The sequence below is a fragment of the Bos indicus genome, chromosome 6 (genome assembly GCF_029378745.1).
Source record: "Bos indicus isolate NIAB-ARS_2022 breed Sahiwal x Tharparkar chromosome 6, NIAB-ARS_B.indTharparkar_mat_pri_1.0, whole genome shotgun sequence".
Lineage (NCBI taxonomy): Eukaryota > Metazoa > Chordata > Mammalia > Artiodactyla > Bovidae > Bos > Bos indicus.
In genome coordinates this window covers 58,290,687-58,311,649 of record NC_091765.1, presented here as the reverse complement: position 1 = coordinate 58,311,649, position 20,963 = coordinate 58,290,687, and the positions used below count along the sequence as shown (strand labels likewise).

Here is a 20,963-nt window from a genome sequence, read left to right as displayed (position 1 = left end):
AGAAGGAAATGGCAACCCACTCCAGTACTCTTGCCTGGGAAATTTCATGGACAGAGGAGCCTTGTAGGCTATAGTCCATGGGGTCGCAAAGAGTCGGACACGACTGAGAGACTTCACTCACTCACTTAATCATCACAACAGCCCTGCAAGGTAAAACAGAGGTGCTTTAATCGAATCTGCAGGTGAGGAGGGATGTGAAATCTCACAGATACTATCAATGAGGCAGAATTCAAATCTCTGTCTTTCTCATATAGTGTCTGTAGCTTAACCATTAGGTTACAAGGTCAGCCAAATGAAGATGGTGATTTGAGAGGGGCTAGAAATCCAGAGGGCTTCCCTGGTGACTCAGACGGTAAAAGAATCTGCCTGCATTGCAGGAGACCCAGGTTTAATTCCTGGGTTGGGAAGATCCCCTGGGGAAGGGAATGACTACCAATGCCAGTATTCTTGCCTGGATAATTCAATGGACAGAGGATACAGTCCATGGGGTTGCAGAGTCAGACAGGACTAAGTAACTAACACTTTCACACTTTTTTCTGGGAATCTAGACAGGAGCTTCTATAGGGTTCAGGAATGGCTTGGATAAGGAACACAGGGGCCCCTAGCCTTGGGGGACAAGTCATCTGATATTTTAACACAGGTCTCTGAAGTTCATGAATCGAATTTTATGGACAGAGGGATGGGAAGCCTCCACAAGTAGTTGCCATAGAGAAGTGATAGGCACTCTCCTGCTCCCTCTCTGTCAAGTTTAAGGCTCCTAACTGGAAAGGATTATTGGGGTCACATCTGACACATGTAAAGCCTTGTGTAAATTTGAAAGTGACACCTCTTGAAGGGAGATAAATTGCAAAAGCTGCCCCTCTGGGAGGCCCCTTCTGCAAGAGTGCTATCTGTACAGGGCCCACTGCTTGGGCCAACGGTGGGTCGGATTTCAGCCCCCTTCATGGTCTCAGCCAAGCCGTAGAGTATGCAGCAGTCTCTCAAAGAGCCAAGCCGGTTTTCCACCCAACATGCTGTGTGTACACTTGTCAAGGCCAAGTGACCCTTGCTGAGCTGTTATCATCTTTTGGTGGTTGTTTCATGTGACTGTGGTCTCAAGTCAGCTCAGAAGAGGGCAGAACCCAATTACTAGATTACTCACGCTGCTGATTTTCTTTCTTTCTTTCTTTTTTAACCACATCCACAGCTGTGGCACATTCAATGCTGTGGCAGTCAAATTTCCCCCGTCTAACTCAAGAGGCCAGGTTCCCCCACCAAAGCCTCCAAGGGCCGCATGGTTCCCAGGCCTGAACCCTGCCTCCAACAAGGCCTCTTCTGGTCATCAGGTCCAGGTAGGCTAAGTGCAACCCTTCTCCAAAGCCTCCTCTGACTGTGCCAGCCCCTGCAGATATGCCTGTGAAAGCCTAACCGGCCTGCAGGGACACCTGTACTCCAGGCCAGCTTCAGGAGCAAATACTGGTGAAAGGAACACACACAGAGATGGGCTGACACGGCAGCTCCAGAGACCTACTTAGAGATCTTGGAGGGCCTCCTAGGGAGGTAGGGAGTGGAGGTAGCTCACCTTGTGGGCAAGGACACAGTGGAGGCACCAGGGAATTTTGTTTGTTTGCTGTTTTGTTTTGTTGCTGCTATTGTTTCATTTATTTTACCTTTTCTAATATATTTTTAAATTTTTCTAACTTTGTTTTTTACTTTTTGTTATTATTCTACTCTTTTCTGTTTGTGTCTTTTGTTTTTTGTTGTTGCTGCTTTTTTCTTTTGATATTTGTGTGTTGTTTTGTTTCATTTTGGTTTTTACTTCATTTTATTTTTATCTTTAAAAAATTTTTGTTTTTGCTTTTGTCATTTTTGGGTATTTGTCTTTTGTTCTCTTAGCTTTTCTTTTAGTTTTTTGTTTGTTGTTCAATTTTTGTTTTATGTTTAGGTTAGTTTTGTTTTTATTATTGGTTTTGGACTCTCATTTGTTTAGATGTCTTATTTTTTGCTTTCCCTTTTTTTTTGGTGTTGTTGGTTTGTTTTTTGTTTGCTTGGATTTGTTTTTATTATTTATCTATGGTTTTATTTCTATTTTCCTTTCTTTTTTTGTTTCTGTGTTTGTTTTTGTTTGGTTGGCTTGGTTTTTATTATTTGCCTTGGGCTTTGTTTGTCTGCTATCTTTTATCCGCCCCCCCCCCCCCCCCCCCGATGCTGCACATCTTGCAGGTCTTGATTCCCAGGCCCGGAATCAAGCTTGAGCCTCTGTAATGGGAGCACCAAGCTGCTGGACAACCAGAGAAGTTCAGGCCCCAGGGAATATTAATTGGTGTGAGTTCTCCCTGAGGTCCTCATCTCAGCACCAAGATAGGGCTTGACCCAACTACCTGCAAGGTCCAATTCTAGATGCCTCTGGCCAAACAATCAACAAGACAGGAACACAGCCCTACCTATCAACAAAAATGAGGTGATAGAGAAATATGTTACACATGAAGGAGCAAGGTAAAAATGTGCAAGACCAAATAAATGAAGAGGAAATACCTGCAGTCTACCTGAAAAAGAATTCAGTGTAATGATAGTAAAGATAATCCAAAATCTCAGAAACAGAATGGAAGCACAGATCAAGAAAATACAAGAAATGTTTAACAAGGACCTAGAGGAACTAAAGAACAAATAAATAGTGATGAATAGCACAATAACTGAAATGAAAAATATACTAGAAGGAGTCAATAGTAGAATAACTGAGGCAGAAGAACAAGTAGGTTAGCTAGAAAATAGAATGGTGAAAATAACTGCTGAGGAACAGGATAAAGAAAAAAGAATTTAAAAAATGAGAACTGTCTCAGAAACCTCAGGACAGCGTTAAACACACCAACATTCAAATTAGTGGGGTCCCAGAAGAAAAAGAGAAAGGGTCTGAAAAAATATTTGAAGAGATTATAGTCCAAAACTTCCCTAAAATTGGAAAGAAAATAGTCACCCAAGTCCAGGAAGCACAAATAGTCTATACAGGATAAATCTAAGGAGAAACATGCTGAGACACATATTAATAAAACTAACAAAAATTAAATTTGAAGGAAAAATGTTAAAAGCAACAAGGGAAAAGCAACAAATAACATACATACAAGGGAATCCTCATAATATTATAAGCTGATTTCTCAGTAGAAACTCTGCAGGCCAGAGCAGCAGGAGTAGCAGGCTATATTTAAAGTGATGAAAGGCAAAAACCTATAACCAAGATTATTCTACCTAGCAAGGATATCATTCAGATTCTATAGAGAAATCAAAAGGTTTACAGACAAGCAAAAGCTAAGAGAATTCAGCACCATGCAACCAGCTTTACAACATATAGTAAAAGAACTTCTCTAGACGGGAAACACAAGGGAAGAAAAAGACCTACAAAAAAAACAAACCCCCCAAAATTAAGAAAATGGTAATAGGAACATACCTATCAAAACATTACCTTAAATTTAAAAGGATTAAATTCTCTAACCAAAATACACAGACTGGCTGAATAGACACAGAAACAAGAGCTGTATATATGCTATCTACAAGAGGTCCACTTCAGACCTATGGACATGTACAGACAGAAAGTGAGAGGATGGAAAAAGACATTCCATGCAAATGGAAATCAAAAGAAAGCTGGAGAAACAGTACTCATATCAGACAAAATAGACTTTAAAGATTGTTACAAGAGACAAGGAAGGACACCACATAATGATCAGGGGGTCAATCCAAGGAGAAAATATAAAAACTTACAAATATTTATGTACCCAACACAGGTGCACCTCAATACATAAAGTGAATGTAATAGCCATAAAAGGGGAAATCAACCGTCACAGAATAATAGTGACTTTAACATCCTACTTGTACTAATGGACAGATCATCCAGACAGAAAATTAATAAGGAAACACAAACTTTCAATGACACACTAGACCAGATAGACTTAATTCATGGTTATAGGACATTTCATCTGAAAGTAGCAGAATGCACTTTCTTCTCAAGCGTACATGAGACATTCTTCAGGATAGTCCCATCTTGTGTCACATATCAAGCCTCATTAAAGTTAAGAAAATTGAAATCATACTAAGCATTTTTTCTGACCATAGCCTATGAGATTAAAAATCAATTACAGGGAAAAAAACCTATAAAAAACACAAACACATAGAAGCTGAACTTCTGCTACTGCTGCTGCTACTAAGTCGCTTCAGTCGTGTCCGACTCTGTGCGACCCCATAGACTGGCAGCCCAACAGACTCCACCGTCCCTGGGATTCCCAGGCAAGAATACTGGAGTGCCATTTCCTTCTCCAATGCATGAAAGTGAAAAGTGAAAGTGAAGTCGCTCAGTCGTGTCTGACTCTTCGCGACCCCATGGACTGCAGCCCACCAGGCTCCTCCATCCATGGGATTCTCCAGGCAAGAGTACTGGAGTGGGGTGCCATTTTCCTTTTCCAGGGGATCTTCCCATCCCAGTGATCAAACCCTGGTGTCCCACATTCCTGGCAGACGCTTTAACCTCTGAGAAGAAATCAAAGACAACAAAAAAAGATGGAGTGATATACCATGTTCTTAGATTGAAAAAAATTCAATACTGTGAAAATGACAGTGATACCCAAAGGAAACTACAGATTCAATGCAATCCTTATCAAATTATGCAATCCTTAGCAAATCCTTATAAAAAAGTCCTTATCAATGGCATTTGTCACAGAATTAGGACCAAAAGTTCTACAATTTGTGTGGAAACACAGAAGACCCTGAAGAGGAAAAGCCATCTTGAGAAAGAAAAATGAAGCAGGAGGGATCAGGCTCCCTGACTTCAGACTAGTCTATAGTAATTAAGGCAGAAGGGTACTAGTGCAGAGTCACAGATGGACCTATCACATAGAGTGAAGGATTAGCCTATCATAGAGACTATCATATAGAGTGAAGTAAGTAAAAAGAGAACAAATATCATATATTAACATTATATATGAAATCTAGAAAAATGGTACAGATGAGCCTATTGGCAAAGCAGAAATAGAGACACAGGCATAAAGAACAAATATATGGACACCAAGGGGAAAGGTTTACTGAGCATGGCCCCCCCCAACAAACAAGACCCACTTTCCCGCACAGTCAGTCTTTCCCATCAGGAACCTTTCATAAGCCTCTTTTCCTTGGAGGGAAGACAGAATGAAAACCACAATCACAGAAAACTAATCAAAACAGTCACATGGAACACAGCCTTGTCTAACTCAGTGAAACTATGAGCCATGCCATGTAGGGCCACTCAAGACGGACAGGTCATGGTGGAGAGTTCTGACAACACGTGGCCCACTGGAGAAGGGAATGGCAAACCACTTCAGTATTCTTGCCTTGAGAACCCCATGAACAGTATGAAAAGGCAAAAAGATAGGACAATGAAAGACGAACTCCCCAGGTTGGTAGGTGCCCAATATGCTACTGAAGAAGAGTGGAGAAATAACTCCAGAAAGAACGAAGAGATGAAAACAACGCCCAGTTGTGGATGTGACTGGTGATGAAAGTAAAGTCTGATGCTGTAAAGAACAATATTACATAGGAACCTGAAATGTTAGGTCCATGAATCAAGGTAAATTGGAAGTGGTCAAACAGGAGATGGCAAGAGTGAACATAGACATTTTAGGAATCAGTGACAATACATATGGACATCACCGGGTAGTCAATACCAAAATCAGATTGATTATATTCTTTGAAGCTAAAGATGGAGAAGCTCTATACAGTCAGGTAAAACAAGACTGGGAGCTGACTGTGGCTCAGATCATGAACTCCTTATTGCCAAATTCAGACTTAAATTGAAGAAAGTAGGAAAAACCACTAGACCATTTAGGTATAGCCTAAATCAAATCCCTTACAATTATACAGTGGAAGTGACAAATAGATTCAAGGGATTAGATCTGATAGACAGAGTGCCTGATGAACTGTGGATGGAGGTTCGTGACATTGTACAGGAGACACGGATCAAGATCATCCCCAAGAAACATGCAAAAAGGCAAAATGGTTGTCTGACGAGGCCTTACAAATAACTGAGAAAAGAAGAGAAACTAAAGGCAAAGGAGAAAAGGAAAGGTATACCATTTGAATGCAGAGTTCCAAAGAATAGCAAGGAGAGATAAGAAAGCCTTCCTCAGTGATCAATGCAAAGAAATAGAGGAAAATAATAGAATGAGAAAGACTCGAGATCTTTTCAAGAAAATTAGAGATACCAATGTACCAAGGGAATATTTCATGCAAAGGTGGGCATGATAAAGGACAGAAATGGTATGGACCTAACAGAAGCAGAAGATATTAAGAAGAGGTGGCAAAATACACAGAAGAACTATACAAAAAAGATCTTCATGACCCAGATAACCACCATGGTGTAATCACCCACCTAGAGTCAGACATGCTGGAATGTGAAGTCAAGTGGGCCTTAGAAAGCATCACTATGAACAAAGCTAGTGGAGGTGATGAAATTCCAGTTGAGCTATTTCAAATCCTAAAAGATGATGCTGTGAGTGCTGCACTCAATATGTCAGCAAATTTGGAAAACTCAGCAGTGGCCACAGGACTGGAAAAGGTCAGTTTTCATTCCAATCCCAAAGAAAGGCAATGCCAAAGAATGCCCAAACTACCGCACAATTGCACTCATCTCACACGTTAGTAAAGTCATGCTCAAAATTCTCCAAGCCAGGCTCCAACAGTATATGAACTGTGAACTTCCTGATGTTCAAGCTGGTTTTAGAAAAGGCAGAGGAACCAGAGATCAAATTGCCAACATTGGTTGGATCATCGAAAAAGCAAGAGAGTTCCAGAAAAACATCTGCTTCAGCTTTATTGACTATGCCAAAGCCTTTGACTGTGTGGATCACAACAAGCTGTGGAAAATTCTGAAAGAGATGGGAATACCAGACCACCTGACCTGCCTCCTGAGAAATCTGTATGCAGGCCAAGAAGCAACCAGTTAGAACTGGACATGGAACAACATACTGGTTTCAAATCAGGGAAGTAGTATGTCAAGGCTGTATTTTCTCACCCTGCTTGTTAAACTTATATGCAGAGGACATCATGTGAAATGCCGGGCTGGATGAAGCTGGAATCAAGATTGCTGGGAGAAATATCAATAACCTCAGATATGCAGATGACACCACCCATATGGTGGAAAGCAAAGAGGAACTAAAAAGCCTCTTGATGAAAGTAAAAGAGGAGAGTGAAAAGTTGGCTTAAAACTCAACATTCAGGAAACTAAGATCTTGGCATCTGGTCCCATCACTTCATGGGAAATAGATGGGGAAACAATGGAAACAGTGAGAGACTTTATTTTTGAGGGGATTCCAAAATCACTGCAGATGGTGACTGCAGCTGTGAAATTTTTAAGACACTCGCTCCTTGGAAGAAAAGCTATGACCACACTAGACAGTATATTAAAAAGCAGAGACATTACTTTGCCGACAAAGATCCGTCTAGTCAAGGCTATGGTTTTTCCAATAGTTATGTATGGATGTGAGAGTTGGACTATAAAGAAAGTTGAGTACCAAAGCATTGATGCTTTTGAACTGTGGTGTTGGAGAAGACTCTTGAGAGTCCCTTGGACTGCAAGGAGATCAAACCTGTCAATACTAAAGGAAATCAGTCCTGAATATTCATTGGAAGGATTGATGCTGAAGCTGAAACTCCATTACTTTGGCCACCTAATGCAAAGAACTGATTCATTGGAAAATACTCTGATGCTGGGAAAGATTGAAGGCAGGAGGAGAAGGGGAAGACAGAGGATAAGATGGTTGAATGGCATCACCGACTTGATGGACATGAGTTTGAGCAAGCTCTGGGAGCTGGTGATGGATAGGGAATCTTGGCATGCTGCAGTCCATGGGATCTCAAATAGGACATGACTGAGCAACTTAACTGAACTGAAGAGGAAAGGGAGGATGAGATGAATTGGGAGATTTGGATTGACATGTATGTACTTCTACATATAACATATTTAACCAGTGAGAACCTACCATAACACAGGGAACTCTAGTCAATGCTCTGTGGTAACCTAAATCGAAAGGAAATTTTAAAAAGAGGGGATATATAAATATTTATGGGGTTTCCCTGGTGGCTCAGAATGTAAAGAATCTGCCTGAAATGCAGGAGACCTGTGTTGGCAAGATCTGGAGAAGGGAATGACTACCCACTCCAGTATTCTTCCCTGGAGAATTCTGTGAACAGGGGAGTCGGATGGGCTACAGTCCAGGGGGTCTCAAAGAGTGGAACCCAAATGACTAACTAACACTTTCACTTTCATGTATACTTAAGCTGATTCACTTTGCTATACAGCAGAAAATAACACCACATTGTAAAGAAACTATACTCCCCCTAATTTTTTAAAAATGCACAGAGTATTATAGTTACATTGCTTGAAAATAGAAAGTAGAGATGAAGTGAGTGTGATAGTCATTCAGTCATGTCTGACTCTTTGTGACCCCATGGCCTGTAGCCTGCCAGGCTCCTCTGTCCATGGAATTCTCCAGGCAAGAATACTGGAGAGGGTTGCCATTTTCTTCTGCAGGGAGAGATGAAGGCTTAAATACAAAGAAAAAAAAAAAAAGAGGCCAGGCTGACAGTACTGTATATGTGACCATATTAATCTTTCTTTTTAATAGAGCTGATTAAGCTAAATGGCATATTTATGTCATTGGATTTTGTAAAAGAACATGAAAAACAACTGGCTTTTTATAAACATTTTTTTTTAATCATGCGAAAAGCTCAAGGTAAATATGAATCTGTACAAACTGTCAGGAAATAAATTTGGTTGTGACTTGGATATGGTCATTCCACTTTTGGAAATTAATAGTCAAGAAATTCTAAACAGAAAAGAAAAACAAAAAACTTCTTTTTATAAAGATATTCACTGCTGTATTATTTATAATAGGGAGCAAATAGAAATCAGCTGTTCTTTATGGTGAATTATGATATGTATTATGTAACAGTTTTACATAGTTTTTAGAACTTGTGCTTGTTAAATGACATAGATGCCTATCTTATTGCACGGGGAAAATATCAGGAAACATGTAAATATCAAGTATGGTCACAACTATGCCAGGCTTGCTTAAAAGACTTCAGAAAGATATACTAAAAGCTGTCTTATTAGACTAATGATAATAACGAACATTATCATATTTTTATTATGTACTGGGTATTGTTCGAAGTGACTTACATATATTAACTCAGTTTATCTGTGCAGCAACACCTTGAGGTAAGTACGACTATTATGATTCCATTTTACAGATGAAGGAACTGGGGCAGAGCATTAAGCAAGCTAACCAAGTCTCCTAGTGTGAACAAGGTCAAAGCTGAAAGAGAAATCCAGGAAGCCTCAATGGCCATGTCTCTTAGCTGTCAATCAGTTCATGGAAAAATAGAAAAAGGATAATGTGGAAAGATATCATTAAAAATGTTACATGCAACAGGGTGAGCCTGGGACATTTTGTCATAATAGAAAGCAAGGAAGCTGCAAAAGATTCGAGGGCTATCGTCAAGAGCACTCAAGAGCTAAATGGAAGAGGTTCCCCTCGCCTAAAGAAAATACTCCTGGGAATCAATAACGGTGGTGCATTGAAACACATCAATGTTTTGAAACATATAGGTTTAATTATGCAGGAAGAAAAAGACCTGCATTGGTCCCTTTAGAGGAGCTAGGAAATAACTCATTATTTTGAAAACTGGTAAATAGAGGAAAAGTATTTGTACTGTACAGAACCTAGGGTTACTAAATTGTTGATGAGGGCAAATTTTTATTTATGGAAATATTCCAGATAATACTGAGGAATTGAGGAATGAAGCAGAAATAGTAATTAGCACAATTTTTAACCCTCAATAAAATAATGGATTAGGCAGTAGATGCTAATGTTACAGAAAAAGACATAGCCAGAGTGCGTACTTATTTATGGAATTATCACATCACCATCTATGAAGTATTCAAGCTACACAAACAAAACGTGAATCAGTTGCATCTCTAGATATGACTCTCAATTTATAAGAAATGCAGGAGACAGAGAAGTGCTTTAAATGACATGATGGGGAATGAAATTAGCAAAATCTAGTCTGGGAAAATTTATAGAACAGGATTGCAAGAAAAAAAGATGGAGAGTGGGGCCTTAGATATTAAAAGAGACTAATTGCAACAATCTCATCTGCATCCTATTTGGAGGAAAAATTCCTTAAAACATTTTTGAGACAATCAGAGAAATTCAAATACTGCTTGGATGTTTTATTGAATTAAGGGATTATTGATGCTTTTGAACTGTGGTGTTTGAGAAGACTCTTGAGAGTCCCTTGGACTGTAAGGAGATCCAACCTGTCAATACTAAAGGAAATCAGTCCTGAATATTCATTGGAAGGACTGATGCTGAAGCTGAAACTCCAATACTTTGGCCACTTGATGCAAAGAACTGACTCATTGGAAAAGACCCTGATGCTGGGAAAGATTGAAGGCAGGAGGAGAAGGTGATGACAGAGGATGAGATGGTTGGATGGCATCACAGACTCAATGGACATGAGTTTGAGCAAGATCCGAGAGTTAGTGATGGACAAGGAATCCTGGCATGCTGCAGTCTACGGGGATCACAAAGAATCATACACGACTGAACTGAAGGGATTATTGTTCATTTTTTAAGTGTGATGATGATACTGTGTTATACTTTTTAAAAGAAGTCTTGTCTTTTAGAGATGTATTATTAAATATCTGTGGATGAAAATATATTATTTCTAGAATTCACTTTAATATGTTTCAATAGCAAGGGGGAAATGAATAAGGGATGGATGCAATAAAGATTGGCCATTGACTGAACATTGTTGAAGCTGAGTGATGAGTACATACAGGCTGATCATACTCTTCTTTCTACTTTTATACAGGCTTTAATATCTCCGTAGTAAAATATTTTTAATGATACAAACATATCTTAAATTTGATCTTATATAAAGTATTTAAATATTTTACTGTAGAATTGAGGGCTAGTAGTAGGCAGTGAATGAAGGCATGGACTAAGGACCAGACTGCCTGGTTTGACCTTCAGTGCTATCACTTACCAGCTGTAAAATCTAGAGTAAGAAACTTGATGTCACTCTATCTCAGGTTCCTCATTTGTAAAATGGGATTAACAGTGCCACCTACTTAATACTTCATTGATTTAATATGACCAAAAAATGAGTAGAATTTCTCCAGTGTCTAAAACAGTTCATGGCACATACTGAGCAGGATATGAATTTAATATTTTTATTGAATTTCTTTTCTTTTTTGTCTATGGACATAAGAATCCTGAAAAATGTCTTCACTCATTTTGCATTTTATAAATATGACTCTGATCCCACTTCTGATCACCAACTCCAATTCTAACACCAACTAATGATCCTGGTACCAATTCCAGTATGTGGGAGTTCTCCCCACATATCCAAGCAATTACTGTTCAGATTCTATTCAACTCAGTTCTTACACTATTTGGGGAGAGCATATGAACCCGCAGGTTAAGGACTCAGTCCCATGAGATTGCCCACACACCCTCAACTTTAGATGCCAGTCATAAGTTCAGGCATGTTTCTGACCCACTGGCTATACGCTGATGTTTCCAACAACTCCCTCCTTGGGTTCAATGAATTTGCTAGAGTGACTTACAGAACTCAAGAGAAACATTCTACTTAGTAGACCACCAGTTCACTATAAAAGAATATAACTCAGGAATGGCCAGATGGAAGAGATGCATAGCTGGGGAGGTATGGGGAGAAGGCCCAGAGCTTTCATACCCTCCCCAGCTATGCACTCTCCCCAAGTGTCCATGTGTTCCCTGCCAGGAAGCTCTCCAAACGCCCTCCTTTTGGAGCTTCATTGCATAGGCATCATTGATTAAGTCATTGGCCATCGATGATTGAACTCAACCTCCAATCCTTCTCTCTTCCAGGAGGTCTTGGTGTGGGAGTAGAAGATTCTGCCCTCTAATCACTTGGTTGATTGTCCCAACCAACCTCCATCCTTAGGCTACACAGGTGCTTCCCAAAAGTTTCCTCATTAATGTAACAAAAGGCACCTTTACTACTCTCATCACTTAGCAAATTCCGAGGGTGCCAGGAGCTCTGTGCCAGAAATGTATTAATATTTCTCATTACTAATTTCAGTATAAATAACAATATTCACCTATTCAATCACTCACCCTAAATGTATCAGCTGCAATTTTCCAGTTTCTTTAAAATGGAGCAAGAATTCAAAGATACTGAGGGCAAATCCTGCTAGATTTTAATGTTACTTTCAGTCTTTTATAGTTGCTTGTCTACACCTAATCTGACAGTATTTTTTTTTATCATGCCTCACTTTTATCAAGCCTTTCAAAGAAACTTGATTTTCTTAAGACTGTTCTTTCTGCATTGTATTTTTATTATTTACCTGATTCCTAATTACATTACAAATTTCTATTGCAACCATTTCAAATATGTCTGGGAACAAAGAAACTGGCTCTTGGTAAACAGACAACGCAACTGGTGGCAGACGTGCTCAGATGTTTTCTGAGAATGCCACTCAAACGTGTTAAGCGGGCTGAGGGCATCAGAAAAGTGCTTTACAGGTAGAGTGGAGGCTGCATCAGTCAATCTGGTGGGTTTATTAAGTGGAAATCAGTTAGGGAAACCTGGTATATGCATGCCAACAGTGGCTGTGTTTGGGTAGCCCAGTCTTCCTTCTATTCCAATCTGTTTTAATGATTATGTGTGATAATTCCACAAAAATTAAAAAAAAAAATCAGCACTTCAAGTTCTTGGGGGGGGGAAATACATATATAGTTAGCAAATCTATCTATCCACAGAGGACTAGAATGCAAACACAAAGAAAATGTGCAGTGAATATTGGTCATCCAGACACTCTTGCATGCAAACAACAAGTGGCTGAATTCTACGAGCTTCCCGTAACTGATTTCCACTGTTCTTGTGAGAAGTGACAGTGAGGACCGCTGATGCTCAGACCCTAGGACAGTGTGTATATCGAACACTGCTGTTGCATGATGCCAATTCCTGAATGCTACAGCAGTCCAACTTCATACTCAGACGGTTCACACACTCTAATATTCACATTCTAGTTTCATTTTGACTTTAAAGTTACACAGAAACCAAATGATCAAAACTGCATTTCTTTCTAAATCTACATGCAAATTGTGAGGCAGGGATTCCCCTTGTCACTGGCATTCCTTTACAGAAAGGATGCTGGGCAACCTCAAGCACCGAAGATGTGAGCTGCCTGAATACCAATCCAATTTTGCTAAATTAGACATATCCTGTGTTTGCCCAAATTTCACAAAGCTCACTCTAGTCTGCTTCTCTGTGATATATGATGTTACTATGCTTTTTGATCAACTGTTAATTCTCACAGTCCTCCTTGAACAGGAGAGGAAGTGAGAGAGGTGTGTAGCTACTGCTGTATTCATTCTCATCACTTGACAGAGGGGGAAGCCAGAGTTACAAGTCAGATCTGTTTTTATCACCCTGGGGCATTCCGCATCTCTCCTCTGACTCGGAGATTTGATCGTAGGGGCACTTCATGAGAGGTGCTCACAAGAGAAATATTTGAACCAAACTCACCTCATTAACAGTGGCGGTGACAATGACCAACTTTGGAGCATTTAAAAATACAGGTGCAAGATACTGAATTTCGTTTTCTGTGCTATACAGTAGGTCCTTGTTATTGATCTATCTTATGTATGGTAGTATGTATCTGTTAATCCCAAGTTTTGAATTTTGATAACCTATAATGAAAATGTATACATGCATAAATATATTTATGTATAATTGTACATCTGAAATATTGTAAGTCAAATATATTTCAATTAAAAAGAAGGTACAAATACAATATAACATATACATATAGAGAGAGAGAGAGAGAGAGAGAGAGACTGAGAGAGGGTTTCCCTGGTGGCTCAGATGGTAAAGAGTCTACCTGCAATGCAGGAGACACAGGTTCAAACCCTGGGTTGGGAAGATCTCCTGGAGATGGGAATGACTATCCACTCCAGTATTCTTGGCTGGGGAATTCCATGGACAGAGGAGCCTAGTGGGCTACTGTCCATGGGGTCACATAAAGTTGTAGCCAGAACACACCAGTTCCCAGTCCTCATCACTTCACTACATGTTTCTAGAAGTCTGAGCCTGAAGTACTGTTCAGAGAGTCCTATTGCCTAACGAATTGTGCAGACCAAGTAGCCAACCTTGTCCCCAATCTCCTTAAGTGTAATGATGTCATTCAGAGACAGCACATTCATATTTACATTTCATCAGGGGAATGTATTTCCTTGTTATCACAACGTTCCCTATGATAGCAAAGTCAAACAGAAAAATACACGGCAACTCCCTCTGAAGAAACCCCCTGCAGCTAACATTTCCCGCAACTTGCTCCACCTTACTCTGTTTTTCTTCTAATTGCCAGCAGATCATTCTTTCATATACTGAAAATTTGCTGGCATTATTCAAAATAACTCCAAACCACAAATATTTATTGGATTCATTCATTCACTTAAACAATTATTGGAGAATCACCAATAATTTATACAAGATGCATGAGAGCTAGGCTTGGAAAAGAAAGATTAGCATAGCAGTGCCATTTCTGAAGTCAAGGAAAAATGGTATCTGATTATGCAATCAGATACTTTTGAAATTATTGTTATTCTCATAGGACTCTATGCATATAATTATTGTGAGAATGTGAGAGTTTCTGCAATACAGAAATCCAGCTAAAGGCAGTCTAAAGCAATAACAGCACAGAGTGTCACTATGGTTTCTTTGGAGTCCACAGGCAAGAAAGAATCCTAGAGAATTCCAAAAATGTAAGTTGCTTTAAGCCAAAGTCTAGAAAAAGAGGAACATTTATCAAAAATATATTCCTCCAATGCTATCTAAACTAAGCCCAGCTATTTGGTTTTCAATTTATTATTTCTCTCAGTCTAAAAAATAAAAATCTAATGAAATATAGATCAGAAGATGAAAATGAGGTCAGTGCTGCTTCTAGAAGATTGTTCTCAATAATTTCTCTTTGCACAGCATCTGTGCAGGGTAACTTTGCTGCTGTTATAGTTAAGAGGTGTTATGTATTTTCCCCTCCTTTAATCTGGGCCAGCTTTGCAAGCTGCTTTGGACTAATAGGGCTTCCCTGGTGGCTCATCTGGTAATGAATCCACCTGCAATGAGGAGGACCTGAGTTGGGAAGATTCCCCTGGTGGAGGGCATGGCAACCCATTCCAGTATTCTTGCTTGGAGAATCCCCATGGACAGAGGAGCCTGGTAGGCTACAGTCCGTGGAGTCGCAAAGACTTGGACAGGACTGAGCGACTAATCACACACCACAATATAATAGAATGTGATGGAAGTGATGCTGTGTGAGTTCCAGGCCAGGGCGTCACCAAGCCTTGTAGCTTTCTTAGAACACTCCCCTGAGACTTCCATGTATGAAAAACAGCTTAGATTATGGATGTTTAAGAAGCCACAAGGAGAAGCACTGCTAGGCCTGTGAGTGAGGCTGGCTGGACTTCCTAATCCACCTTCTGAGCTTCTAGCTGGTTGCAAACACATAGATAAGCCCAGGTGAAACCAATAGAAGAAAAGCTCAGGATGATTTATAAATTACTGTTGTTTTGAACCATATAAGTTAAAAAAATATATATATATATATAATAATTTTTGCCATTCTAACCATTTTAAAATATACAATTCAGTTGTATTTAGTATACTCACAGTGCTGGGCAACCATTGCTATCATCTAGATCAATAATATTTTCATCACCCCACAGGGAACCTGTACCCATTAAGCAGTCACTCTCCATCAGCCCCTCCCTCCAGCCCCTGAAAACAACTCATCTGTTTTCTATCTCCATGGATTTCCCTATTCTAGGTATTTCATATTCATATATGGCTTTTTGTGTCTGGCTTCTCATTTAGCATGATGTTTTCAAGTTTCATCCATATATTTTATGGCATATATCAGTAGTTCACAACTTTTTACAGTCAAATAATATTTCATTGTATGGACATACCAATTTGGTTTATCCATTCATGGATTAATGGACTTTTAGGTTATTTCTACTCTTTGGCTATTATAACTAATGCTGCTATGAATATTTGTATGTAAATTTTTGCTAGAATAACTGTTTTTCAAATGTCTTCAATTCTTCTGAGTTTATACCTAGGACTGGAATTGCTGGATACTATGGTAATTCTATATTTAATTTATTGAGGAATCACCAAATGAGTTTCCACAGCAGCAGGTTTCCATTTCGCATTTCCACTGGTAAATAGGAGGGTTCCAACTTCTCCACATCCTCTCTCCATAGCCTCAGCACCACCTGTTATTCTCTCTGTCTCTCTTACAGTCATCCAAGTGCATTGGAAATAGTATCTTACTATGCTTTCATTTTCATTTCCCTGATGACTACTGATGTTGTGCATCTTTTTTGTTGGCCATTTGTATATCTTTGGAAAAACAGCTGTGTCTACTCAAGCGCTTCATTTTTTAAATTGGGTTTCTTTTCTTTCTATTGTTGTGTTGTGAAAGTCTTTTACAAAGTCTGGGTGTTGTTCTGTCTCTCGGTCATGTCCAGCTCTTTGTGACCCCATGGACTGCAGCACACCAGGCTTCTCTGTCCTTCACCATCTCTAAGTCTGGATACTAGACCCTTATCAGATATATGACTTTAAAATATTTTCTCCCATTTTGTGGGTTGTATTTTAACTTTCTTGATAGTGTCTTTTTTGATGCACAAAAATTCTTAACTGTGGTGAAGTTCATTTTTTTTTTCTTGTGTTATTTGTAATTTGGTGTTATACTGAAGAAACTGATATCAAATTCAAGATCCTGAAGGTTTACCCCTATGTTTTCTTTTAAGCCTTATGATTTTAGCTCTTATATTTAGGTCTTTGATCAATTTTGCATTAATTTTGTATATGATGTGATGTAAAGGTCCTACTTCTCTCTTTACATGTAGATTTCTAATTGTCCTAACACTAAGTGCTGAAGAGGCTATTCTTTCTTCATTAAGAAGAATAGTCTTAGAACTCTTGTCAAAAATTAATTTAATGAATCACTGATTTTGAGGCTGTTGTCATGTAGCAATAATTAACTGATACATTTCTTGACCGGGTGAAGTTCACCTGGTGAATATAGTATATTCTGTGCTCATAATCATAATGTACCTCATCTTTCCTTGAAACTTTACAAATAAAATATGTAAGAATAATGGAAAATAAAATAATTTTTCCTTGACCATAAACACATCAAATAGATCATGAATGGAAAGTTAGCTTGCATCACATTTAAGGTTAATATTCTAGGAATGGCCACTTGTGACTTGATATCCGAGTTTCCAAAAATAGGGCTAACCTTCTAGGGTTTATATTCATTGTCTTTTGCTGTATACAAAATTACATCAAAACTTAGTAGCTTAAGACAATAATAAACAGTTACCTCATACAGTTTTTGTGGGCAAAGGAATTCAAGCATAGGGCTGATTGAATAACTTTGTGTTACATCAGCTGCTTTCTTCCAGATGAGTGATCCAAGAAAGCAAGACAGAACTTGCAAATACTTTTATAAGCTGGTCATGAATGTTATATAAAATCCTTTCAAAATATTTCTATTAATTACACAGATCAGCCCTTGCTCATTGTGGAAGGGGACTGACTATACAAGAGCATGAATTCTGGGAGAGAATCATGGAAGGCCATCTTAGAGATGGCTACCACAATCCATCCTCTGAATTATTCATGGCTTCTCACATGCAAAATATACTCACCTCCTTTCAAGGACCCCAAACTCTCATTTCATCATAGCATCAGCTTAAAGTCCAGACTCTCATCTCATCTAAAGCAGGTCCAATTCCTTGAGTAGAGTTAATCTTGATTTGAAGGCCTGTGAGCTTATATGCCCATCTCTCAATCCCCCAAAATCCAGTTTATAATGGTAGCATATGAGTGAAAAAACTACAGTGTGGAAAGGAGAGACCTACTAGAATCACCCCTCTCTCTCTGTGAAAGTCATTCAATCGTGTCAAACTCTTTGTGACCCCATGGACTATATGAACTGTACAGTCCATGGAATTCTCCAGGCCAGAATACTGGGGTGGATAAACTTTCCTTTCTCAAGGGAATCTTCCCAACCCAGGGATTGAACCCAGGTCTCCCACACTGCAGGCCAATTCTTTGCCAGCTGAGCCACCAGAGAAGCCCAAGAATACTGGAGTGGGTAGCCTATTTCTTCTCCAGTGAATCTTCCCAACCCAGGAATTGAACCAGGGTCTACCAGTGTCACTGGTCTGTGAAAATGCTGAAATTCAGCAGGGCATTTTTTCATAATTCCTTGATTGGGAGTTAAGTTTTGGTAATAATTCTCTGGCTACTGACTTCACCCTCTGGGCTCACGTTTTTGCCCTCTGAGGCATCATTCCCTTCCCAAAAAGGTTTACAGTTCAATAGCTTTCTCAGACTTCTTCCTGCCTATAAAGTTTGGGGTCCTTTTCTTCATTTTATATTATTTTTCTCTTTTTCAGCTCAAGCAGGAGACGGTTTTGCCAATACAGTACTATTCTCTTAAAACTTTGTCAATAATCTATAAATATTATTGATAGTCATTATATTAGTCAAAACCATGCCCACAAAACTCTTTGAGATAAGCACTTCTATATCTTAAGCGTCTATGAAGAATACCTGGGGACATCACCCTTAAGCTTGTTAGAAGCCCTGTTGTTTGACCCAACAGTTCTCTAAGGCACTGACTTAGATCTTTCTAGACGTTAGCAAGGATTTTACAGGCACATCCTTGCCTTCATCTCTATATCAGGCTTTCCTGAGAGGCCTTGGATTTGATCTTTGCTCAGAAGTCATTTCTAAATTTTAGTGTCATTTGACATCTACAAAGGCTGGAAATTTTTCAAATCCAGAAATTCCAAGCTCTTTTCTGATTAACAATTCTCCTTTTAGCTTTTTGTCTTCTCTCACATCTTACAGCAAGGCTAAATCAGGGAGCACCTTTAATAATCTGCCTGGAAATCTCCTTAGCTAGATACCCTGGTTCACCAGATACTTATTCTTCTTTCCATGTTATCGCTGGCAATAACATTGCTAAACTTTCTGTTTCTATGCTGCAAGGGCTCCCTTTTCTCTGGTGTGCATTAACATTTTCCTCACTTTCCTCACCAGGAGCCTCCTCAAAGACCACCTGGCTTCCGAAATCTGTTCAAAACCATTTAGACCTTCACTTAACACTCTTCTCAAAATCTTTCTGGTTTCTACCCACTGTTTAAGCACAAAGCTTCTTCCACATTTTTGATTTTTGTTGCAGCAACATCCTACTTCCAGGTACAAAAATGTGTATTAGTTACTGTTTCTGTATAACAAATTACCCTAAAATTAGTAGCTTAAAGCAACAGTAAATGTTCATTAAAAAAAAAAAAAATGAAACTCACATAGTCTCTGTAGGAAGTTGGAAATTGCTGAAGCTGAGTAGTTCTGGCTTGGGATCTCCCATGAAGTTGTGGTCAAAATGTTGGCCAGGGATGCAACCATTTAAAGACTTGATTGGAGCTGGAGAATCCACTTTCAAGATGACTCACTCACATGGCTGGCAAAACAGTGTTGGTTGTTGGACAGAGGTCCAATTACTTGCCATGTGACTCTCTTCATAGGGTGACTGAGTGTTCTCATGATATTGGCATGGGTCAGTGATCCAAGACAGCAAGGCAGAAACTGTACTATTTTTTATACTCTAGTCTCAGAAGTTACACACCATCACTTATTCTATGGCCCCACAGACAAATTCTGATACAGTGTGGGAGGGAGACTACACAACGGCAGGAGGTGGGACTCATTGGGGCACATCTTGGAGACTGGCTGCCCCAGTATGTATATTTCATTCATGTGCTTATGTACTTCCATTGTGATATACCATTACTTTTTTCAACAAAGAGTTATTGAGTATCTACCATGCACATAGATCTTGGTACTAAAAAAAATACTGATTTCCAAAGCCTACAAAAACACTTCCTCTCATGATCTTAATTCCAAATGTAGAGAGACAGACAACAAGCAAATAAAAAACTATGTCAGATGGTGAAAAGTGCTATGAAGGGCAATCAAAGAAGGGCAGGGGTGTTGAGATAGCAAGGGGTGGGGTCAAGGATTGCACTTAAAATAGCATGGTCAGGGAGAATTTCCTTGAGAAGGTGACATTTGATCAAAGATCTGAAGGCAGAGAGGGAGTGGTTTCTAGAAGAAGAGCTTTTCAAGACAAAGAGCAAGAACATGCAGAGACATTGGAGTGGCAGCATCTTTGAGATGTTGGAAGAATAGCAGAGGAGCCTGTGGGTCTGGAGCAGAATGAACAAAGGTGAGAGTACTGATGATGAGGCTCGAAATAGTGGGGAAGAATAGGCTTTATAGGCAACTGAAGGGACTTGAGCTTTTGTGCCAAGTGATTTGGGAAACAGTTCAAGGATTTCAAGCAAAAAAGTGACATGATTGGAATTAAGAATTAAACAGGATCACTGGTTGTTGTGCTGAAAAAAGATGAAGGAGTCTAGTACCTAGGTGATGGCATGGATAAAGTTGACAAGAGACATGGAGTCTAGTAGCTAGGTGATGGAAAGGATAAAGTAGATTACAGAGGCCTGGACCAGGAAGCTGATAGATGTTGTGAAGTTGGCAGATGATACTTTGAAGGAAGAGTCAATGGCATTTGCTGATGAACTCAAGGTAGAGTAGAAAAGAAGAGCAGTCAGTAAGAAGTTTTGAGGTTTTGGTCTGAGCAAGGAGAATAATGGAGTTGCCTTTTATTAAGATAAGAAAAACAACAGTAGGTTGGGAGAGGGCTTGTAGATTAAGAGTTCTGTCTTGTACAAATTTAGTTTGAAATGTCTGTTAGACATCCAAGTGGAACTGTTAACTAAACAATTGGATATATATGTCTGGAATTTGGGGGAGCGAGTATAGCT

General features: G+C 39.3%; 1 long non-coding RNA gene across 1 annotated transcript in view; it reads right to left on the bottom strand.

The window, feature by feature from the left end:
- LOC109560396 (uncharacterized) overlaps nucleotides 1-20,177 on the bottom strand; it is a 44,505-nt gene extending 24,328 nt beyond the window's left edge. Inside the window, exon 1 of the long non-coding RNA XR_011567147.1 lies at nucleotides 19,440-20,177. This is a non-coding gene — a long non-coding RNA (uncharacterized lncRNA). The remainder of the gene's footprint in view (nucleotides 1-19,439) is intronic.
- Nucleotides 20,178-20,963: the final 786 nt, after the last annotated feature.